The sequence below is a fragment of the Varroa destructor genome, unplaced genomic scaffold (assembly GCF_002443255.2).
Source record: "Varroa destructor unplaced genomic scaffold, Vdes_3.0 BEIS01000005.1, whole genome shotgun sequence".
Lineage (NCBI taxonomy): Eukaryota > Metazoa > Arthropoda > Arachnida > Mesostigmata > Varroidae > Varroa > Varroa destructor.
Genome location: NW_019211458.1, coordinates 3218133 through 3243912, shown reverse-complemented (window position 1 = coordinate 3243912; position 25780 = coordinate 3218133). Strand labels below are relative to the sequence as shown.

Sequence of the window (25780 nt, the reverse complement as noted above, 5' to 3'; positions counted from 1 at the left end):
AGTAAGGACATATATAAGGGCATAAGGATACTTTACTTGCGTAGAGTAAAAATTCTACAACGGTACCTTATTCTTTTTTTGTTATGAACTATAATAATATGCATCTGCAGGAGTTAGCTACTTCAAATTGAAACGGTATTTTATATCCTATATATTGATAAATTATCGTATTTTCGGACACATCACTATATTCACAGTAACACTTGAATGCCAAGAAGCGAACTTGTATAATTGATTATAATACAATGCAAAAAAAAAACGTAATATGGGACGATTAGAGTAGCCTTTTGCATAACGGCGAGTCATTTATGACGTCAAACAAGCTCCACGTATGGATCATCTGTCAGTTTGTTTTCCCAAACTGTGTAAAAGTCGTTCAAATGATGCTTTGGAAAAAAAATTAGAACCTTAAGCCTCTTAAATATTAGCGTGGCGTTAATACTTAACACCATGGTAGAAAGGCGATTTGGCCTCGAATAGTATTCCACTATCGAGAACTTGTAATACCTTTTACCTTTAATTTTTTTCACTACCAGTTCAAGTTTAATCTCCGCCACGAAGTTCCATGATACCCAGGCCGAAAAACAGAATGTAATTTGTTTGATCAGGCGCTAGTTGTAACGACATGTGTTTACGAAACGAATAAGAATTTATATGCCGAGTTTTCTAGAGATTTTTCTGACCCTTCTTGTCTAGCGTTAGGATAGGTACAAAATTACATTTTTAAACGAGAGATTGCTTATTCTCCGTGGTCATATGGTATTGTATATAGTAGGCTTATAGTAAAAAAATCTTATAAGTATTAGTGTTTTGATGTTGTTTGCTCGGTAGCGCTCAACTGTTACGTAAACTTTGGATAATTCCAAGAAGTTATGGCCGGCCCGTAGCACAATGAGGGCTTACATCTCTTAATCTTAAGCGAAAAAATTCGGGCATGCTCTTTTACATAAAGGTGATATCTTCCCATCATTTCTGTTTCAAGTGATGGTCAACTTATATTACAGCAAATGAATTCGCCTCGCTATGGTTCCATTTGGTGGCTTTTCTTATGCCTGATTATGAACTTCAAAGACCTGTATGGTACAGGCCTAAAGAAAAGGAGTGATGGTAATGATAAATTTGTTAGCTATAAGCTACATTCTAAAAATGTATACTGACAACAAAGTATAAAAGTAGAGAATCTTAGATAAATTCAAAAATTTCGAAGGTTCGATCATTTCAAACACCTCTACATTTTTTTGGATAAGCAGCTGTTAGAACACGATTCTTTAGCATGAAAAAAGCTATCAAAAACGAGATTACCAACATATGAGCAACAACATAACTTGTCGTCAAACTATTTAAATGTACAGGAACAGATATAGTTATATATTTATAAAGCTCACCGTCTTCGATATCTTGGCCTGACTTTTTTTTTTACGGGAAATGGACCCACAGCCCAATCTGATGAATTAAAATCTTAAAGGTAAAGTCGACATACGTTTTGCCATAATTATTCCCAAACGTATTCACCGAATTTTCACTATTATAACTCAGTTCGATAGCCCTTCTGCTCTTTATGACTAACCAAGAAGCAATGATAAGGCATATGTTAGGTTCGTTTTGTGGTGTACTAACGGGCATAGCACCCGATTGGGTTAGCATATTTATTGTTCGGCTATTATTTGCACCCTAGATAACCAGGCTATAATGATTTCCATATGAGATATCATAAAACCCCTATGAAAATAGAAAACTGAGAACACTTTTCAAGATCTTAAAGTATTCGAAGGTACTCCATAGTTTCTACTGTCGTAAAAATACTGAAAGTATATAGCAAATTTTGTAAAAATTGTTGGCACATAATTGGCTAACATGTGAATGAGGGCCAAAAAGTACATTTGCAGAGCATTTTTCTGCAAGTTCCTTATTATAAACAAAGTGTTTGGCGTATTTTTGCAACTTAAAATAGAATAAAAGTAACGTAAACTATTCGGTATACGGTGCTATTATTTGGAGAAAATGGCTCTAAATGTCTGTCAAGGAAGCCTGCGTTACATTAAAGCTTCGAATATGAACGGCATTTTGAGTTTTATCACCGGTATTGCAGCAAGCATTGCTTCAGACGGCTGGATCTTAGCGCACGTCAACGTATTTTTACGGGCGGCTTCGAATCTAAATAACTTCATGGTCAAGTTTAACGCGCCAACACGAGCTTTGCGCACGTCTATCTCCGTATTACTTTCAGTTTAACGCCAGTACCTTTCAATCGGTAACACACATTAGATAGAACGACTATTGTAATATAATTATAATGATTTATTATAAAGCTTCGAGACTTCTACCAGTAAACTTCGAACCTTATCGGCTACAGAAGGCACCAAAGTAAAGGAACGAAGTAATTTATTATCATATTTTAGTCATCATATCGCAGTAGAAACACAAATGAAACGCGTACGGCAACAAAAGAGATCAATAGACTCCACTGATTTCGAATTGAAGATACATAAAAATTGTGCCGTACTTCAGCATTGTTTCCGTTCTTGATTCATGAAGTCTTTCGATTCTCCTATTCTAGACACTGCATGAAGACTTGTCTTGGAGTGAGTGTTGCTGGAATTGGGATTTATTTTTATTTTATTTATTTATTAATTTGGGATGTATTCAACAGACTTTTGAAACGAGATTATAAAAAATACAAACAACTATTCATCATAACAATAATAAGGTCTTTTCCTTAATTATTTATTTTTCTTTCATTGCTTATTAGTGATAATAGTTAGATTTGGGTCAGCGTGACAGCATACCCAGGCAGAGACGAACATTGTCCACGTCGCTCTTTTCCTATGTAATCAAAACACGCATTAGCGGATTCGAACTTGACTCATTCGAGCCGATAGTGTAAAATGTCTATCAACAATAATCGAACAGATTTCACGATAAACCCTGCGGCGGTAACCGGTAAAACTCATCCATCAGCTACAATCGACTAGGTTTGACTGCATATTTAAAAATAGTGACCTGTAACCCTGTGCTCAGCGCCAGTACAGGTGATAAAACAATCATTTAAAGGCAATTTTATAAGAAGTTTATAGAAGAACAAGGAGGAAGGCTGATACTTAGAAAATCTCTCACTGTTTGCCTACGAACTGTTAGTATTGACAACATCTTTTTTTGCCAAGGAATTCCCTACTATGATGATGATGATGATGATGCAGTGACAACTTTTTGGCCGCAAGAGTCGAAGCGACCTGATGGTTCAGGTTTGAAGTTTAATATAAACGAATTTAGGCTTGTCCCGATAGCCAGCTCCCTAAGGCATTTGCTGAGGGATCAATGAGTGTGTAGCCTAATCTTCTTACGGGCGAAGAGAATTTATGATTTTTTCACTGTCAATATGATTACTTCAAAGTTGTTTGGTACACGTTAGAACAAGTCAGCGTGCATCTTACTACAAACATCTAAGAAATTTCACAATACTTGTACGTTTAGACGTGCTATGACATTTATTCAAATACTTAATCGAATGAAGCTGGTCATAATACTGTTCCTATCGACGAATTTACTAGGTACGGATAATGTATGATTCGTTATACAATATGTGTGTCAATGATGAGCGTTCATTAGGCTGCATACATCCGAGATGGAAAGTAAGGGATGTGTTCTATCGTGTGCAATATCATTATACCGTTAATTAAAAGGACAGTTTCGTTCTAAGGCCTGCTAACTTTGCCTACAGACGTCAAATAACCTACATCACCGAGTGGCCCATTAGGGTTGATGTTAAACAAAATATTGCTCTATCGTTAACGACATCAGATTTTTCACAACTCGCCAATTTACCGTGTTCATTTGTGGCGTGATATACAAGCATGATATCTAAAATATTGCGACTTACAATGTCTTCCATCAACATTGCAGAGCGCATAAACATAATTTCTTTATATAAATTGTGTAATCTATGCGCCTAGGACGCACCGCCTGCTACGGATCCCACGATCGCTACGGAACTTGTAGTTACTCAAACACATCACAAAATGTTACATTTATAACGTTGTTCGCCTATTCCGTTAGTTTACAGAGTGTAATCTGTAAAGTAAAGGATTATGCTTAGCTTCCATAGATGTCCATACGAACATCTATGGAAGCCGTTGCAGAAAGTCGCTAAGAACTGACGGATGTACACTTCATCTCTTCGTTATGATCCTTCATATTAGTCTAACATGTTTTGTGTGGGATGCTTAACTCTTTTGCGAGCTCCTCAGGGGCGATGCTTGTCGTCGCTTTAGATTGACTTGTTTTTTTTTCTGTCTTTTGCCTCGTACTTGCCGCAATACGTGGCCCACGCGGGTCGTAATGGCCTATGTCTGGCATTCTATTATAAAATTACCTCCTCCAGAACATTCAATTAAGCTCTCTCTACCTTGCAACTGTCCGTGAACGTTTGTTTCCCCTAAAGTTCCCATAAAATGTTGCTTAATCACTTAACGAACCTGCCTACCTTAATATGAACGGCACCCTATCGTTATTCGTCTGCTAGAAATATAGATTTAAGCCGGTATTTGAAGGCAGGAAATTATTATCTGAACCATGATAATGCGTTTACTCTTTCATCACTTCGCGTGTCACAGACGTCTTCATACAAGAGTGCATAATTTTCTGCTGTTGTTTACATGTTTGGTATTGTTTGTCTGTTTATGCTGTGGCTGCGTCGAACACCGTTATCATGCTGTTCTTCTTTGATTATGACACAAAGTACAGCTAATCTCAAAAGACTCTAGTTAAATTCTTTCATTTTTTCTGATTTCATGATCAAGCTAAATTCCTCGCCCGTCATAAACCCCTTTCTCTGGCTACGGGTTTCCGTTCAATATATCATATGTAAGGCATTATATTATGTAGTCTACTTTTCAACGGAATTCAACAAGCAAAACTACTACCTATTCGGACTAAAGAATGTGCACGCATAGATCGTATCTACCACCTATCATATCTACGGGTTTCGAGCTCAGAATGCCCAGCTAGGTCTCGTACGACAAGCATAAGGTATCACTCGAAGATATTATTTGGAGTCTGTGCCTTTTGCCTTTCCATGTATCATGTTGAATGTAAACACCTAAGGTAAAAACCTGGGGGAGAAACGAGATCATAGGAGTGAAGCGCCGACATACAGCCAATGCTCCTTCGCGCTTCGCTTTATAATTTTGCGTTGAAACACAACACTTTTCGATATCTTAGCATTTCTTTATCTAAGATGTTTGTGATAACTGCTCGCTTAATAGCTCGTAGCGTGTGTAGTGGCATACGGCGCGTTGTACAAACTGGGCCTATTGTAAACTCTGTACATCAATAATTTCAATATGGCCCTGATCAACAATAAACGCAACGAGATAAGTGAAACGAAAGAACACCAAAAATATTAAGCGGGTTTGGCAAAGATCAATTCAATACATTGAAACAGGCGAGATCTAATCACAGGCGAGACAAACGATCTGCAATATACGACAAGTCATTGTCGTGGCTGGTGTCTTAACGCTATAGCGTTATAACGTAGCGATATAGAAATTGTATCAATGTGACCCTGTTATGAAGGTCCTACAACGCTCGAGGAAATTGTACCTTACACAACATAATATACATATGTAGAATGAAAGTTGAAGGTCTTAGATCGTTCAAAGAAAAATTTTATTTTTCAGCTTCCTTTTAATGGCTCTAACTTATAACACCTATCTATAAATAGACATGTTCTTGAGTTGTTGCTTTAAAGTACATGTCCTATAACGCGCGCTGCATGAAACAACTGCAATCCGAAAAAGAGGTCTGAGCTGTCAGTCCGGCGTAATAAAATTTCTCTTCAGAATTTCCGATCGCCAAAGCCTTATGGGTATAACAACTACTGAATATAGCGGTCGTTCCGCGGTCGCTCAATTTTCCAAGGCCTCAATACTAATACTAATATTTTAACTTAGTTTGTCGAGTTAATTCAAATTTCAGTCAATGTTTATCATTTTTGCTATACATCAGAAACTTTTTTTTTTTTACAGCAACCCCTTTAAATACTGCTGAATCTGATTGGTTTTCCGTGTTGAGACTTGCCCAGGATTTTCTTGCGCTAGAAGCTTTGTTGTCATCACGTGCACTGATGTCGTGCAGAAACTCTTTTATCTTTGCTAGCAATGATATCTATATGGTCAAATAGTTTCCAATAGAACCTGAATGAAGTCGAACCCATTTCAGTGCCTGACTGACATATTCCCCCAGGCGTACGCACGACTTGTGACAGTAGTGCGACTAACATATAAGCAAACATATAACAAATAAGCAAAAAGGAGCCTTTGAGATGACTGGACCGAATTCCCTCGCCAAAGAGGAGTCTGCGGTCCATCGTCTTCTCGCTTGTTGCCTCGGTCCGGAGAGGATTTGTAGTTCAAACATTCTTCATCTTGACAGCGCTGAAAACAATTTCAATAAACGCTGTCAAAATATTTTTTGCATAAGCCTTACATAAATTTCGTTGTTATTGTTATTTAGGCTGTACATTTTGCAGTTCTTCAATCACATGATCTAAACAGTAGAGGAATCGTAAAAATCCACAAGGGGAAGCGACAAATTTCAACCCAAGTAGAAGGTTGAAATAGCTTTCCAATTTGCCTACTACTTAGATACAACAATAGTTGAATTTGACATTAAGGAAAGCAGGCAACATATATCGATGATTATAAAAACTGATGGTTGCACTGTAGATCTGGATTCGAAATCGCGCAAAGGAGTAGACGGCTGCTCACTGCGGCAGATTACGAACTGCGGGTTACTATATGGTTTGGGTAAGTGAAATTTAACCTAGTACCCTTAAGACCTTTCTGTACAATTAAGGGTTGATCACCACATCGACTATACAGAGTGCCTTTATGCAGGGCAGATCTTACATTAAGTGTACACGTACGCACCTTATTTCTTGAACAAATAGTTTATTTCTCTGGAGAGAAATAAACTATTTGTTCGTTGGATGTGCATCGGGGATGGATGAAAGATGTTTTAAGGTAATATTCAGTGCATGAAAAACGAGGTACGTTTTGGACAATCGTGTATATATATTTAGCCTTATAGGACCTTTAGTCTTATAGGTGTCTGAAAGTGGTACCTTGTACGTTATGCTACAATATAGTAACATGAGCAATGGGACTACGGCGCACCAAACTGACCGTATAAAGGCTTTGGAAACAAAGTTCTATATGGTGTCTATCGACTTACAAATATGCGGATCTACGTAAATAGGTCTAATGAACAGGTGGTTTAGAAAAAGACATAGAAGTCTACAAATAGATTATAAATCAATCTGCCTCTACATATGCAATTTTTATTTCATGAAGTACCCACTTATAGTCAGAACGGTAAATGACGATTGTAAGAAATCGAGCAAATAATGTTAATAGGGAAAGTTAATCTCTTTCAAAGTCAACAGAATTTAAAGCAAGGTAAAAGAACAACAGTACTTACCGACAGACCGTGGAACATGCCCCCGTCGTAGTATAATGAATTGCCAGCTAAGGTTAGAATTATGCATTACGAATCTATGCATAGACTTAGTTGGTTTGCCGCTGGGAGCCAGCCGTCTGACGGAATCCTTAACGATGATGCCGGAGGTAAATCTGGAACTTGAGATTGCGCAACATAGCAGGTCAATTCGGAGACTATAAAGCATCTCCACACACTAAAAATAGGACGATCCGAAGCTGTTTTAGCTATTCTACTCCTAACCCTTCTGCTAGCACGGCTGATTTCTTTCAGAGTAGACCGCGCGCACCAGCTTCTCGAAAGTGATTATTTATTAGACTTCATTTCGTCAGAACATTTATTTATCGGACACCACAATAATTGTCGCTTACGGAATACGAAGGGAGAACTTGGTACAGTTCTAATAAACTTAACTCTAAAGAGAGTTCTGCACTTAAGAGAGAGGGAATAGTTTTCTCCTTCCTTTTGATGGTGCATAAAAGTATTCCCCCTGTTTACGATTGAAGAAACCTAATTACTCTATGATTTTTAATATACAAGTTTGATTTGCCGAGAGAATACTCTGATGATATACACGTTTTTATTATTGCAAATAACATATAAGACACTTCCCTTTAGGGCCTACGTATTTAAATAAGAAGACACGGCTTTGACAGTAGCACAGTGACAGCTCCATCACAATGGGGGCAAAGAATAATTTATATAGCGCAAAGGAACACCCGTCTCAAGACAGCGAAATCTCGGTGGAGAGATTTCCGAATCCGAAGTACTAAACAATAAAAGATTGGCTTGGAAAAAAGACGATTAAATCGCATCGCTGTAGTGAGTAGGATAACACCAAACTAACAGAACGACCCGCTCAATCTTGAAACGTTCAGACCGTGATCATCACCCACTGAAAAATTTTGCACGGAATCTTGCTTATTCGACACATACACGTACTGAGTAGGTTGAAGATAGTAGGAGTTCCAAGCAAATTTCTATGTTATTTAAGACGATAAGTTGTAAATACGCATAGACGGCGCTGCTCTTAAGAAAATGTACTTTCTTCTTATATATCTTCTCTACTAACATCAAGCCAAAAGCTTCATGTTATAACAAATGTATTCAACTAGAACTATACAATAATGATTGCACGAACTTGACGTTTATGCAGATGATTCGAGAATCTTCAAAACAAACTGTTCAGTCTCAAAAAAAAGGTTGTCATATACGTTATTATATATATTATCAAACCAAATAATTCTAACCTATAACCGGAAAATATACGTTTTACACGTAACTCTCCATCTCTCGTTCGGTGTTTTATCGCAGTAATATTTACAGCTTATCATTTTTATATATTATTTATTATATTATATATATATATGTATATATATTGTAATTTTCGCAGATCACGCAAACCAACCTTAGTTTAGACACAGTACTGTCGCAGCCATGACGACTCACAGGGCGGCCTTTAAAGAAAAAAAAAAACAGTTTTTTGAGCCAAAATAAAAATCAGTGAGCATTTATATTTTGGAACAATTGAATATGCGTCTTTTTGATCATTGACCTTCTGCCATTTTTCCAGTAGCGCCACGAGCTATCACTGTAGAACTTCTGTGTTTCCTCAAGGAAAAATCGTGACGACAAGGGATCTTTACATCCCTTTTTATTAAAGGTGAATTAACACTATGAAAAAAGTTCTGCAAAAATTGAAACAAATGGTAGTGTGATGGTGCCATATTCGAGTTGTATATAGATTTTTTTTTATAAAATTTCTGATTGTCTGGTAGCTCAAGGTGTCTGTGGTCTGGCTTTATCATGCTGGAAAACAATGCCCCTCCTATTTACCAATTCCGGCCAATTTTTTTCTAATAGCTTGTTATAATCTCATCAGTTTTTGACGGTAGAAATCCGAATCAACCATTTTTCCATGCATGATTTTTTTCCAATCACATAGCATCACTTTTTTTGGCGTCAGGCTAGGTTTTTTCTTCCTGGCACAACTTGTGAATTATTCGCACGTGACAGTCGCATCTTATCTGCCTTTCATCACCCATGATCAAAGCAATAAACTATCACGCTGCGTTTCTGTAGAGCTTTGTATATGAAAGTACAATGATGTCAACGATTTTGCGACAGTCCGTTTGTCTACTCATACGTCGGGTTTGCTCAACTTCGTCAGCTTCTTTCGTAGTTGGCCACCACTACGGGGCTATGCGTATCTTTCGTATCGACACGAACGCGATAGAACCATCCCTTTTCAACACACATTTTTTTCTGGGCAGCGTTTATGCCTGGATGGTAACAAAAAATAGCGAGTTGTTGGAAAAAATTTCACTCATGTTCAAAGCGCTATATCTCAAATATTAATAACGGCAACATTTGCAACAATTATAACACATCCGTTGCAGCCATATCTTAACCTTGAAATGCGTCAATCCGACTGGTATTATCTGAGATATATATGACTGAAAAGCCATAAAACTGTCAATATTTGTTTATATAAGCTGAACAGGAGTGCACCCACGAACGGTTTGGCAGGACATTTTTCTACATACAGCGTTTACCAAATTGAAGCATCCTCAAGTACAGCTTATGAAACATTTTTTATCGCTTGGTAGGGTAAGTTTTCCGCTTTAAAGCAGTAGAAAGGAAAAAGGTGAATACTAAAGACATGTCATTTCTTGGATTGTCGTTCAATCTACCCATTAAACTTTCTGGAGGCACAAATATTTAGCATAAAGCTTAGTACTGAACTATTTTGCAGAAGACTTACAACTAAGAGAAGCAAATTATGCCACAGAAGAGCCTCTAAATAAAATGTCGTTTTTTAATTTTGAATTCTGATTTCTTTTCTATTGTCAATGTACAATTGCCCCAATGCGCTTTCTCTATGGGAAACCGTTCAGTATAGATTTGATACGTTTTATAACGTCACCGTCCCCCATATTTTGGAGCTTTTAGGTGACTCACAAACAGCATGCCGATCAGCGAAATTCAGGGTTTTAAAATCTCAAAATCAGGGATCTTTTATGGCTATCTGCTGTCAACATATTCTGTGTTCTATGCGCGATAGTAATAATCATTGTTTTTTTAATTTAAATGAAAGTGACGAGGTACTAACAGCCAATTGCCCTATGATTATCTGAACAATGTGGTCTTGCCAAATTTGCCAGAGGGCCAAAAAAATATTGGAAATGATCGGCAACAATCTGCTGAGTAATCTTACTTAAACTACGCGATTCAATTAATATATTGCGAACAGCATTTTGCAGTATTGTATACGATGTATGTATGGTACGCGATGCAACTTAACAAATGCCCTATTTAGCCCACCCAGTCAAAGCGGTTCGCCCCTAAACATTTGTCATTTTTTAAATCGGTAATTTTATTTAGAGGTTATTATTTGCGCTGTTATGTATTGTGCATGAGGAACAAGCGCTTTGGACGCTTCTCAATGGCTGCGTGTTAAGACACGCTGCGACAGGTTATAGTTTGTACTATTTTGTAGCTTTCAGAGGAGCTTCGGTCTAATGGTAGACGTGAAGTCATTTGTAAATGCTGGCCCTTATAAATTAAAGCTCTTTTTTTGGTGAGCTTTTAGTGCCATACATGAATCTCATTCTGACATTTCGATAGTCGTTTGTTAACGTAACTATGTTTATATACAGCGCAGAAAGCTTGAGTCAGACATCGGTATTTTAATCCCCCTGTGGTCTTTCGGCTTCATGATGTTCGTAGCGTACAACTAAGGTGCTCTCTTATGATGAGAGATGTGTTTGATGGAAACTCTTTCTCTTGACTTATGGGATTTCAACTTTTCTTTTGGCGCTCAGAAACACACAATCTATTTGGATTTAATGTATTTATTTTTCTTTGTTTAACCGTGTAATATTGCCTGGCCTTATATAATAATGCCTATACACGCTTGCCAGTTCATTTCTGCTCTTAAATAACTGTAACTTTCGACACTATACAGCTAGCGCTGCTTTTATTTATATAGCCGATTTGTTGCTCTATTAGTAAATTGCCTGTCATAATTTTCAGTTTTTGCAATTGCCTATTTTTATGGTTAGTCTGGTGTTTTTGGATTAGAAATCTTTGAGTTTGTCTTTATGGTTTATGGAATAATGTTTTAGGAATTCCTCTTAACCTTTGCGAGCTGATTTACCAAGTTTCTGTCACCAAGCTTTTGTCAGCATCGAATAGTCTCATATATCTGATTTTCCCCTTTAAGGTCTTTGTTAGGATTTAACTAAGTAGATCTGTGACCAAAGCTTCTGTGTGTGGGTCGTCTACCAGTTCCTCTATATAACCATACTTAGCTCGTAGCTCCTAAGTAGTAGATAGTCTAAAACAGCATTTTTTAGAATTACTTCGTATTTTCGTTGGCGTATTTTTTGTTGGCTGTTTTCTAGGGCATCTAAATGGATGTGGAGGCCTGACCCGTGATTTTACGTTTTCGAGATGGACGAGGCAAGTATAGGTATAATAACCTCATCAGAGTTTTTTCAGTTTTGTAAGGTTTTCTAAACACTAACTGCCTAAAACGTATAGATTATTAGAATTTTTATTATTATTATAATTAGAAGCTGTTTGTCAACGTTACACAACATCGTACCTAAATCCATATATTTAACTTATCGTACTTAATGTATGAAGCTTTCTCACCGACGCGGACTACGCTACGTGTGTAGCTAAACAGAAAACGTATCGCTCGTTGATGAGCTTCAGAAGTTTTTAAAAGAAAGACATCACAACTTATTTGACCTTTTCTATATGCAGCACGGTCTCTCTACTAAAAACTCGAGTCCAGACTTAGCCCCAACTGAGTCCTGCATAGAGCTTCGATTACCCTATAATTAGTTCGCGTCAAGACTCGTTATTTATCGGTTCAATTAGGTGCATAGGGCCTGGTTTCTCTCCGGCTGTGACGAGATTTGTTGCCGAAAAAGCAAGTAGTAAGTCTGAAAAAACCAGAAGTCGTAAGTAATGCTGACACAACTAGTGGCTATAAGTTTTCATTTCAACAGCGAAAATATGAAACATGAAACAATGGCAGCGTTGAGACAGGCACAATGGATCAGAAATGCAAATAAGATAATCTTGGCTAAAACGAAATCCTGAGCAATACAGCCGGTCGTAAAATGGAACGCATACTTGACAAATCCCCTGTTAACTTATACACTACCTTTCTTCTGTGCACGCATATACGCCCACACACAACATGGACCTAACGTTTAAGGCCTGTTTATTACGCTTGTAGCAGTACGATCGTAATCCAGATTTGCCTTTAAACTAGACCACATGGGTAGTCGGGCATGAATGTGAGCTAATCGTAAACGACGTTTGGCCTCTCTTTTGTATTTAGTTAAAATTATACAGAGCACAGCGGTCATCTTGTATATTGTCGATAGCAGTAGTTAGACAAGAAGATGGTTCCATGCGTTCATATCATGTCAATGGTAACTTTCTTGATTCCTATTTTGTCCAATGGTTCTTACTCGCAGCTAGTTTTCAACTCCTACACCCAGTATCACTGCCAAGTATCAACCTTGATGTGCTGCTCCGTTTCATTGATTGTCGGTTATCCTACCCATTGCATCAACAACAGAGATGAACCCACAATTTCTCTGCGTCTGGTAGACCGGAAGAGGCGCAAGACGTGTTGTTTGTTCCACTAGTTACGGCTGCGGCCACGTAGATATTCTTTCATACATGTTAGTGAGTACGCTTTGCATACTTCCCAGAGTGTTTTTCGCCCTGTATAGTAACAACGACATACAGCGTGTAAGCTGGATCAGAAGTTTAAATTTTTTAACTATATGTCCTTATTACTGGACGGGTCTTCGACGTAATCTCCCCATTGGACATCGTTCCTATGCATTCGAGTTTCGTTTATTAAGCTTCGGAAACCACATTTAAAGCTCTCCGTACCTCACAGTGAGTTCTTATCAACGGACAAAGGTCGTTTAGCGCTAAAGCTAGCTTCATTATTATAATCTGCAGGCGTTAAACACAAAAGTACGTAGCGATGACGTGTACTTTTCCGTCACCAATGCATGCGTCGTTGTGGGCTTTTGTTAATGGATTCACAAATAATGTCCAGCCTAGCGTTCTGTCTTTTAGACGGAAGTCTTGATTAGGGACAGCCTCCACGAAGATATACAGCTTCCCAATCGAACTTAGAATATTTACATACAACGCACAATTCCGAAAAAACAACCAGGGTCTATACCCCCTAGATTTCAAATACATTTTAAGTTCTTTTCTTCAAAAAGACCTTAAGGGGTGAACAGACAAGTTTAACCGAATTCCGTCAATAATTATTTTGACATCTAGGAATTGCGAAACCGCTGTCGCTGCTCTGACTGCATACGGGCGGTTAATTAAATTCGAAATCTCTAAATAAATCAAAAGATTGAAACATATTTTTTCAAATTAGATAAACTAAGGCCGCTGCTTAGTTAGTGAAAGTTGCTCATGGAATAGCAACGAAATCAATGAAAGTTGAAAGGGGCAAGTTAAGAATTATTTTGAGGACACCATTTACCACTCAGGGCTTACTTGACAGTTTATCTATAAAAATGTTTCCTAATAAGTAATATCGATTCAGGGTTGAAAAATAACCAGTTTATTTGAAGGAGTGTTACAGTGGTCTGGAAAGCACTTGTATTACTGATGACTTTAAAGATCTTATGACTCTGCCAAGTTTATTTGTGAAACAGTCAAACCTCTTTACGGGTCCACAAGTACCATTAAAAGCACCAAGAAAGATACGCACCGCACACCTGAAACTTATCTAAAGTAGCATTGTATAAAAGGCAATTTTAAATCCTATAAAGTCTTGCCCGAAGAAAAACTTCCATTTAGCCGTACTACAGGTTTGACAGTAGCTTAGTTGGCGGCGTCGTGCTCCGTGACGCTGATTTTGTAGATTGAAGAAGCAGGTCATTTATAAAGAAGAGAATAAAGAATATTAAAAACTATACATATATTCTGCAAACCACGATCGGGAGAATGTATAATACCTGTAATGAACATTTGCGATCGGCAAAAATATTGCAAGAAAAACTGCAAAGCTATACGTCAACAGGCACTTTAGCTAAAAATAGGAATTCCCATGAAGTGTCAAGTGTTATATTGCTATATCCGCGCACTGAAGCTAAATTCTTCAAACGTCTGCTCATGACTGATCCTCGAGTTTCAACAAATATCAAGCAAGCGTCAGAGGGAAAGTGACATTTTGACAGATCCATTACTACCCTCCGACACAGTTGTCTTTTGCTGATCTGACTGATGAATGAGCCAGCTTGCGTGGCAGCATTCGAGTAGCATTTGTACTAAATTGATTCGCTAGATACAGTCACGCCGACTTACTTAACCACAAAATGTTATGTCTAATATCTCCGAAAGCACCGCTGCGTTGGGTATTCTCTATTTTCATAAGAGAAGGAAGAAACGATATAATTATCCCGTTTTATAACGACGTAATCACGCGTCTATATTCAAATTTAGCAGATCAAACAGATTCAAATGAAATGTTCATCACAAATTTCTAGGGAAACAGAAATAACGGTTGCAACTGACGGGATCTCGTCTATAGCCTGCTTGATCGACCGAACTTGATAATATTGTCGTTACGGTGTTAGATCCGTTGAAGGTGATAGGGAAGGCCGCAAGCCGGACAAGAGTGATCGTTGGTCAAGTGTCTGTGTCTGGCCTACTATGACTACTGGTCTATCAATGATGGATAGTTTCGGCTTCAGCCATGCCATATTTCCTCGTATTCCCAGCTTCATTTCTTCTAAGGCTTGAGGACAAGAACTGGTTTACTTAAGGCTACCTTAAATGGACATGTCCTGCAAATCGGTTATAGCTAATAACCGTTTCATATATGAGTAATGATATATGATTCGAAATCCTTTAGGCACATAGGAGAAGTTCTACGTTGTGTCTCTTAATTTCAACTGAACCTGTGAAAGCGAGATAATAAAATAATTCTAAAAAAAATGTTTTTCAAGATGAAAAATGCGCTGAAACTTCATCAATCTTTTTCTTTAGCCAGCGGCGTGCCAGTGTTCAAAAGAACCTTAGCATAGTTTCGAACCGACCGCTGCCCGTCCGGGCGGCGAAGGGACAAATGATATGCTGTCTTGCTGAAATGAACTCCCGGGAAAGTGTGAGTTTTCGTAGCGCAGTCTTGACCACGGTCCTCTCGGGAAAGTGTCGCGCTGATCATCCATCTCGACGGTGCTTAGCTGTCTTTCCGCGACGGTTTCTTCTCGTATACCTCAACCTAGTCTTTCGAATAAAGTATAGAATGCGTAAGCTCGACTCAAGAGTGTCGGTTTACCTTATAAGAAGAACAAAGAATAGAAAAACGGCTACCAACATACCTTCATTTAAAATAGAAGTTAGTTATTTCACTAGTGTTAGGAAGTTACCATAAGAGGATACCGAAAACTATTTTAATCATACTGTAAACATAACGCTTTGTTATTTCGCAAAAAATGACGAATTAAACCATCGTATTACGCCCATGGAACCCGAAAGTTTCTTAAAATAAGCTTTTCGCGTACATTTCTGGCAGGTGCTTAAGGTAATACCAAACAGCGATATCTGTGGTAGAATGAAGAGCTGAAGGCCAGCACCTTGTAGGTGCCATTGTTTAATTTTTGGTCTTAAAATCACTTTAATATTGAATTTTTGTTTTTAAATAGTCCGTTCGCCATGAGAAAGTTAACAACACAGATATTAGCGAAGAAATTGTCATTGACAAAAAGCAGACATCGACACACTTGCGAGCTGTGGTATGTTGAACGAACCGAAACATATATAATTGATTAATTAGAGTTCGGGCCAGAACAATATGATTTATATACTGCCATTAATGAAAAATAAAATCATGAGATTGTTTAACTAAGTGATTTTTAAAATCCTTAACGGAGCGAACCACCGGTTGTTCTGACATCATATTGAGACCTTTTCAAATGGATTTTTAAATAGTCCTTTTCAAAAATTTATAGAAGCATACTATTTGCGTGTCGGTCAATCTAAAGTAGTGAAAAGACTGGTGGATATATCGTTAGGAGCCCTATAGGACGTAACGGAAATTACATACTTATGACTATTTTTTAAAGCGTTACACTTTGCCTCAGACACGCTCATATATCTATATATCTATGTAACGAAGGATACTACCAATACTAATTTCGAACCGAGGAAGAGGCTTGGAGGGGCTATTAGGCCATTAGTTAGAGAATCGAGCGCCATACTTTGCGATGCTATTATTTTCTATTAACTCTTAAGTCCAACAAATTCTATAAAACCCTTTGTAGAAGCTTAGCCGTTGCCAACTTCATTTACGACTATGCGATCTAATAACCATATAGGCCTAGGTCGTATTCAATATAAGGTTTGAAACGTATATCGATCAACCACGGGGTGTGGCGTCGAACGTGACACAATAAATTTGATGTCTCTCGTAAGCCTTTGAAAAGTGCAGGTGAGAGATTTCTAAATGGAGCCAACGCTGAAAACATTTTGACATTCCAGAGAGGACAAGTTTTTTTTCAAAAGGACAAACAAAGCCTGGTGCAGCTATAATGAAAATAGACGAAATAAAATAAAAAATATTTTCTATACAAATATACAAGAAAGCTAAAGTGTGTCTGCAGTTTTGAAAATACCTTGGCCGTCAGTTGTTTGCATACAATTAGCATGTACAAGTAACGACAATTTGAATGCGTTTATTATCTTAGAGCAGTGGCGTGGCAATACCAGTTACTTACAGTCGTATAACAGATTATAAATGGTCCATATTATTATTATTATGGTCATAATATATCTTCGTGTACTTCCACTTCATCGAACACAGATTTCCTTACGTTTGTATTTGATAATTGCTTTTTTTTTTTTTTTTTTTATAAGACGTCAAGTACGATATGTTTATTCGGCTTCGTATTCGACTAAATACCCTTTAATCGAGAGGGGATCAAGGAACATAGAGCATACTTTGTTCCTTGTCATGGTACTCGGAATAATATCTTCTATAGCAAAAATAACATCGTTGCTTCGTCGTAAACCCGACACAGTTTTAGTTAGGCTCGGCAGCTGTTATAATGAATCTTCAATTCAAGGCGCCTTGTCTCAAGGATGCGTTAAACAATACAAGACTCATCGCTATTTATGTTATATAGAACTAGAGTGGAGATTGAGAACAAGCATTTATGAACCGAGACAGAGCAAGGAGCTACATGAAACTACTGGCACTATTTGTCAATACAATTCGACCTAGCTAGATACACATTTATCATCGTTCATTAAGATGTTTTTACGATAAATTTACTAGTTATGTATAAAAATATAAAATTATACGCATGTAAAAAAGTGAATTGGAAACGCAAAATTTGTTAGACTGTTTTTAGACATTCAATGGGGCTACTCGACTTTTGTATCACCTTTTAATTACAATTGTCATCAAGTGGCTGGCTTACCATGTCAATAAGTCGACTATATGTACTTATGTTTAAAGGTTACTAAATCGTTTGACGATGACACCACTGGATGATTGATAGGGATCTAGGATTGTTGTGGCTAAAAGGCAGTTCGAGCTTTCCAGCGATACTGAGTAAGTTTACGCATTGAGTGACTCGAGTTCTTCGACTTTTTCAAACAAGAACAACGAGCGCACATAAGGTTTTGTGTAGGGAAAAAGTCAACCCCATGGACAATGTGCAGGTGTTACAGAATGCTTACGAAAACCAGACATTGAGTAACGCTTAAGTAAGTAAATGTTTCAAGCGTTTCGAAGTCGAACGGGAATCTATACAGGATCTAGACAGAGATTCTAAAAGGTTCTTGTCAGCGATCTCGAACAAGAATGTGGATAAGTTAAAAAAAAACTTGTGTTTACTAACCGCTATACGAGAGAATTACGATAAGGGAACTAACGAAAGAAATCGATTTTAGTTTGCTGATGTCAGACTATTTTGACATACTTTTTGGGTGTTACAAGACTTAAACAGAATTTTTACTGAAACAGCTGAATGTTCTGGATATGAACAATTTTCGGCGTTTCTAGAAGAGTCAAGTTCGCCTGGGGACGTTATTACGGATTACGACCCGTGGATGTACGGCAATTTCGAGGAGACCAAAACGAAATATTTTATAAACGAACCCCGACCGAAAAAGGGGTCAGGATTTAGATTCAAAACAAGATTGCTCGTCACGTTTTTTTTTATTTTTAAGTCATTCATTTTTCATCCGACCTCATAGTCACCGAGGAGGACTATTGCGAAGTTTCAAAATTGCGTAACTTTGTTTAACGCAGGAGACCAGAACTGTGGAGCAACAAGTTTCGGGTTCTCCATTAAAACAGTGCACTGGCCCATACTTTCAACTCATTTTTGCAGAAAAAACTCGGTGTGTGTAGCCTAATCCTTATAGTTTCCGGATTTAACTCCCTGCGACCATTTCCGATTGTGAAAACGGATGACAAATCAGAAAACAAAGCGATTTGGGTAAACATCATCGTCAGTCATAGAAAGTGTTTCGTCTAGACATCTGTTTGTGTTTAAGTACAGTCTTAGAAATAATTAATAAGAAAAAGTTATAATTTAGACGGTGAACTCTGTGTATAACAAGGCATGGATGTAAGAAGGAACTCTGTGCTCAAATGTTATTATCCATCTCCGAGTATTTACCCGATTTCATTGCTTTTCTACATGAATATCCATTAACTTGTATATTAGCTCTATGCCTCCAATAAGCTTACGTTTTGCCACTTCGGCTTCAGCTGTACGCTTTTTTTAATTGTAAGCTTAATCAAGTTTTCTCTCTCGCAAATGCTAGGTTCTTTTCGAAAAAAAAATTCAATTAACGTTGCTTGAGAGCTTCCGTATCTCTAACGTTAAAGCCATACAACCTTTCGGTATTCATTTGAGATTATCTTCATGTTAGTCGAGGGAAAACACGCCTCTTATGCTGTTGAAGATAAGAAAGGAAAACGAGCTTTCTAGTACATAACTGAAGCTAATACTATAAGTCCGTACATTTCTGGCTATTTTATTAACCGTGCCTGTTGTTTTTACTCAGTTCGTACCTATGGTGTTGCAACAATGATTTGGGGATTTGGCTGTGGGGAAAAATGCCCTGCATTAGGGAAGGGGTTTTCGCTCGGAACAATTCCTTGTACAGTTTTGATTATATCGTGTATATGGCCGATTTTTTCTTTGCACATAAACGAAGACGGTACATTTGGGGGCATCATCATGTTAAAATATACCTGGTGAAGGAAATCATCAATATTCTATTTAGGCTTTGTAGTGATTGCCTGCAAGACGCGCTATGCGCTTGTATTATTTGTGTAGCTGATCCTTCCAAATTGACTCAAATGAATCCGCTAGACCTTTACTCGGTGACTAATAAAATTGTTGTAAAACGTACTTCACATTTTTTTTGGTGTTACTAATAAATTCGTATGAACACATATATGTGCTAGTAATCTTGTTGTGTGATATAATTCAACCGTTTAGCTTGAAGTTGGCACTTTACTAAATGGACGTACTCGTCTTCGAAGATGAAGTACTGGTATCGAGCGTACGAAAATTCACCTTTCGTAATGCCTTCTTCTCCTTGAAAGATTTGAATTGGGTAGCGCAAACTCAAAAGCCTAACGAGATATCGGGAAACAGGATAAAGTCGGCTTGAAACGAAACGCAACGGTAGTGAGAACCGACTGCAGCGTAAAAACTCACGGGAGCAGAAGTGGACAAACGATCTTAGCCGTACCCATAAAGCGAAGACTACGGCTTTTCGCGGGGAAAACTCAGTAAACTTTTTGTACCTCGAAGCTAGACAACTTTCTATTAAAGTTTACCAGCAAAACGAACACCGTAATGTTGGGTGTGAAACCTTCTACAGAACGCTTGCATTATAATCGTTTATAAATTATGGGGATTAGATGTAAGTTACCGTACAATGATTATTTGAACTGTAAATTTAAAGTTATACCGTTGGAATAATGTTCAAAAGATTCTGACGGGTTCGTTTGTTTTTCATGGGTAGGTTTGACAGAATAGCACTATGATAAAGACGAGAAACACACATTCGTAAAAAACAATTTTGATACTGAAAAATACATAAAAATATTCGAAAATTGTGTAGGAAATCTGTGGTTCGTCTAAGTCATGTGGTACGTTGCATTGTGGATTAAGGTGGTACGACTCTGTTTAGTTTCGACCATATAGTATCGAAAAGCAGTTGTAGTCGAAAGCAAAAGTTAATACATGGTAGTGGACCTGACTGCTTCAATAAAACTTTCCATTACAAACAAACCACTAAAGGATTAATCAGTTTAACGTACAGCTAGAGCGGCAGAGGCTAAATCCACCCAATTTAAAATTACTTGCACGCTGCCGCATCGTGCTGAAGTGTCTACTGCATAATATGGATACAAGTTACAATTGCCATCGACTTCAAGTTACTTGTTGATAGTTCTCATAGGTGAGATGTCCGCCTGTTCACACAGGAACTGATGCAAATAATTATTTTTTTCTCAAGTTAGACTTTTACTATAGCTATACAAGGGATTAGCTTAACATATTATTTTATATCTAAGTAGTGAAATCATGAGCGGTTCAGCTTTTTAAGTAGTCACTGGTTCAAACTTGCACCGCCAAACTGCTAAGTAGTAATACTACTGCTTTGTCATAAAAACGGCATACGGATTTAAAGCGTTAAAAACCAATTTTCCTTGATAGCAAATGAAAGTAGATGTTATTATGATAGAATCTAGATGCAAAGAACGACTCTGCGAACGAATGCAGCCCATTGTCACAAAGTTTTATAGAAATATGAAATATTTCCATTCAGAAGAAAACTTATGAATAGAAATTTTTACACATAAAACAGTAGAAAAAAAAACCCTGAAGTAGTAAACTGGGTCCGGAGCCGGCTTTATGACGAGGGGGTACTGGGTTCACTCTGCTACACGCTAGGTACCGCCATAACTTACTTATAGTTTTTAGGATCTATCCCCTCCCACAAGTTACTATCAATTTCGACGAAATCAGCGAAGAAACTGTACGTGCAAAGAAAATATAGCTTGGATGTTACAAATAAAATAGAAGGTGTTTGTATAATAGAACATTTCAGGATAGAATAATTTTTTGCCTATTTTTGTTTTTTTTTTAGGTAACCATGGTACGCACCAATGGATGCTACAGATCTGACTTAGATGCGAACACATTCAGTCCAGCTACGTATACAATATTTGTGTTTTTTTTTTTTTTTTTCGAAGTCAGCCAATTTAGCTGAACTGAATTCTCTAACCCTAATCGAATCTGTAAAATCGATCATTACAGACTAGGTTTAGCTGCAAATAATTTGAACATATATAAGTTATCCTAAAGTGAAGCTCCTTAGAGTAAATGAGGATACATTCTGCCTATGACTAGGACCGGATCTTTTTTGCACGGAGGCCAGATTTTATGAGAAATCGATCCCAATCTATACGATTGGATAAATCATATCCTGGAAAGCCAGCTTGTAATCGTATCGTTTTATAGTCAGCTATACTTTTCTGCATACAACCAACCATGGTTGTTTTCAGTACGCAATTCATTATAGAGTTTTGCAGACGTTTTATAGAGTTAATGCAAATGTTGCAATAACTAAAAAGTAATTTCTAGGAGGGCTTAAAATGATACATAATCTTATCCAGAAAAACGAGCCCAGTTTGGTTTTTTGATCCATTGTCGTAGCTTCCACATTGAGGCCCTTGATCTCGATCTGATAAATTTCTGCTTCTGTTTCTTGAGGTATCCAAAGAAGGCGACGGTGGCTAGGAATCTTAGGCGTAGTATCATCTTTGGTAAACGGCGAACTATCAAATAAAAGTAAACGAGATGACTTTTTGCCGTGTGATGTAGATCTAGTAGGTATATTAAGTAACAAGCTTTTGTCTGATTTAACAAACATCGATTAGCAGCTGTAAGGTCTCTCCGAATAAGGCTCACTTTCCAGATCGCTATCGGTCACCATTAAACAGGAAACGACGCTCGGAGTCTTGATTGAGTGTGCCGCAGCGAATTCTCTCGTGCATTACTCTACCGTATGTGGGCTACAACTGCGGCTGTTATTGAAATACGAGAGTTTATTTGTACACGAGAAAAAAGTTGCTGGCAATAAATAGCGTATTGCTAGCAGCCATTTAAGCCCTTCCGACTTCAGTCCAAGCTACCATGTGAGGCCTAGTCCGGGACCACTAAATTTAGCGCTGTTCTAAAGCCATAGTTGGCCAAGCATACGCGTGTAGGATGACTTCAATACAATGACTCGTGCTTTTTGTTCTCTAAGAGGAATCCATAAGTACAGAATGAAGCTTAAGCTGTGCGAGGCCCCATCATTTAGACGAAGAGAGACAGCTTCGCTACCGTTGAGTCTTCTCTTGCCTTCCTTCCTGCTGTAGAAAACCCGGCAAAAGGTCAAAGACGTCTTCTCTGACACTTGCCTATACCAAAATATTCAGAATTCGCTCTCTAGAAGTCGTATCAAATGGGATCTTAATGTAGACCAACACCATATACAGGAAACCTCGGGGCTTGTCGAACATTTTTGTACGGTGGCCTTGACCAGTCCTACATGTTGTTTCGATTAAGTTCTCTCTTCAAAGCTAGTATCGTGTTTTCAAGATGACTCTCACACATCTTGAGTAAAAGGATAATCTTTTAGGCAACAGTTTAGCGAGCAGCCTCTAGTATATGTTTTTCTTGCAATTCCACGCTGCGACAATGGGGCATTTATTAAGTTAAAAAGAAAGTTCCCGCGGTGAGCTTTTTCCTGCATTTGGTTTATTGTGGTTTATTTGTATGTATGCATTTTACTGAACTGAATATATCACATGTAATGTTCCCGTAGCATTAAGTTATTATGTATGCCTTCCCACCAGAAGGTAGCGGATGAAGTGTTTAACCACATATTGAATTCTGGATCTGTGTTGAAAATAGGGCCGTAATACTTCGAAAATAGAAGCCGATTATCCAGCATACGGAAATGGTGAAAATTTTTCAGCGCTCTACAGTACGTAAGACTCAACAAAAGCTTCTATTCGAAATAAGGACGGGCAGCATTAACGATATTACGGCCTGTGGATTCGCATTGTGATATAAAAATATGAGCTATGATGTTAACTACCAATAGTAGAGCTGACTTGATGCAACTGGGCTAAATAAACGTGTCGATTAACTGTTTGACTTGTAAGAAGCTGTTTCGAATTAACTAAGTTTGCTAAATGCAAAGTCAAACCTTTTTTGGATGAAGACCCAATTGGACTCAGGACCTTGGCTTTTTTCTTGGAACGACTCATTTCAGTTTCTGGTCCATATTTACATGGGCACGAGGAGCGTTTTTTAACGGTGTATTATCAGCAAATGAAGAAAAGTGGTAAAAACAAGTTTTTCTAAGAACGGGAATTTCTTTTCGACTTAATGGCTTACCTTTGTGGTCGGTTGTCTTTCGCTATTAACCGGGCTTCAAGATATTTTTTTCTTTAAAGTTCAAAGGAGTGTGCTGTGGGGAGTATGTTGAAGGGCAGGATTTAGCTGCTGACAATGTGAAAGATTGATTGCACTAATTGATGTACGCTGTCATACTTCCATTTTTTTCCAGTGAATAATTCTATTCCACAGAAAAGAATCTCACTTTGGATTACGTTAGTCGTAATTATATGATATCCTCGTCGTGTTAGAGCCAAGACCAAAAAAACATTAGAACTGTGATTAGAACATTGCTGGTTCTTCAGGAATATATTTCGGAGCCCTGAATTTCACATTTTACAGAGTGTTATAGTCGTTTTTCTATGAGTGTATATTCATTTATCATCAATCTTATGCTAGTGTGTAGCATGTTCTAGCATTGATGACTAGACAGAGCTCCGTTTCTAAAAATGGAGAATTGCATTTGGGAAACGAACACCTTAGAACACTGAGAGCCGAAAAATTATATTTGCTGATGAAAATTTAATTTGAATTTTCGCGGGCAGTGCGGCTTCAACCATGATAACGCTATTGTTTATTATATATATATATGCAAAGAGTTTGAACTTTAAAGAGGAAGTAATGGTCTTGCAGTGACCGGAGCCACCGTTAAGCAGAGACGAAAATTTCAAGAGGCGCCCAGACTCAAAAAACTTCATAGATACATTAGCAGACCTGAACCGTACCTTGGCTAGTTCCGGCTATGCTATCAATAAAACTATCTCGTGATATAATTACCACTCGAAAAGGATCGCTTCAAAATACTAGCCAGTACACTTGTTTGAGACTGTCATGCATGTAATGTTCCTGATGTCTAAAGTCGCAAGACTACCTTCGCCATTGGAGAACCAATGAACAACAGGACAACTAAAAATAGCCACTATAATCTTATATGAAATATTGGCCTAAAAGTGATATGACCAACAATTAATCTAATTGTTTTATTTTTATTTAAGATTGATTTTTGTAACTCATGTAAACAGAAGATATCAGCGCCTACCGGGCATACTGTGCAGCCCGAGCTTTGTTATTTCGAACTAACGGTATCAGATGGCGTCTGTTGATTTCGATCATGGCTAAATTTTTCACATGTCCCTGTGTTGCTTAGTTAAGAAGTTTATTAGTGGCTATATCGTTACTAATCGTACTGTATTTATTATAGATAATGTAGAAATGAGAATTCGTTAGTGAAAAATTTGACATATTTCCAAGTGTGCTAAAACGACTTGACCTTGCTAACTAACTAACTCTGTGGGAATTACTGTTTTTTTTTTTTTTTTTTTTCGATGAGTATCTAGATCGTGTCCTACATTGGAACTAGCTAAATTAGAATCTGCAAACTGCAAAGTTGCAGTATTTTCAAAATAATAGGTATTTATATATGACAATTTCAGAAGAATTGCTTTTTACATTTGTTCCAAAACTTTCGTCACTTTGTCAGTACTCAACGTAACACGCTCTATCACTTTTGTACGAAGTTTTCTACTACCAACATGTGACGCCTCCATTACGTATTGCTGCTTGATGTATGACGTCAGGCGGCTCTTATTTAGTAGTAGTAACTAGTTGGTTCATTGCGGACACATTTAGGTTCCTAGCTCCATCCCCTAAGGCACGTGCAGCTCTTCGTTTGGTTTGTTCTGCCCTGACGACAGTGCCTTCACGCGTCGTTTAAAAACATTTGATTGAAGCGTGCTTCCTTTTCTTCACAAGACCTGTCTTGGCCAGTCCTGAATAAGCCGCTAAAAAGAGAAAGC

General features: G+C 37.8%; 2 long non-coding RNA genes across 12 annotated transcripts in view; one reads left to right on the top strand and one right to left on the bottom strand.

Annotated features, from left to right (window-relative positions):
• Window positions 1-5647: 5647 nt before the first annotated feature.
• The window catches only part of LOC111251423 (uncharacterized), a 53096-nt gene continuing 32963 nt past the window's right edge, over window positions 5648-25780 (bottom strand). For 2 of the 11 annotated variants that reach the window (XR_015328562.1, XR_015328561.1), the window contains exons 2-4: window positions 8903-8951; window positions 7477-7634; window positions 5648-6431 (exon numbers count right to left, since the gene is read on the bottom strand). This is a non-coding gene — a long non-coding RNA (uncharacterized LOC111251423). The other 9 variants (XR_015328563.1, XR_015328567.1, XR_015328564.1 and 6 more) reach the window with 7 other exon arrangements.
• On the top strand, window positions 9949-15541 carry LOC111251376 (uncharacterized). The gene is made up of 3 exons (XR_015328571.1): window positions 9949-10104; window positions 11901-11958; window positions 15045-15541. It is a non-coding gene; the product is annotated as an uncharacterized LOC111251376 (long non-coding RNA).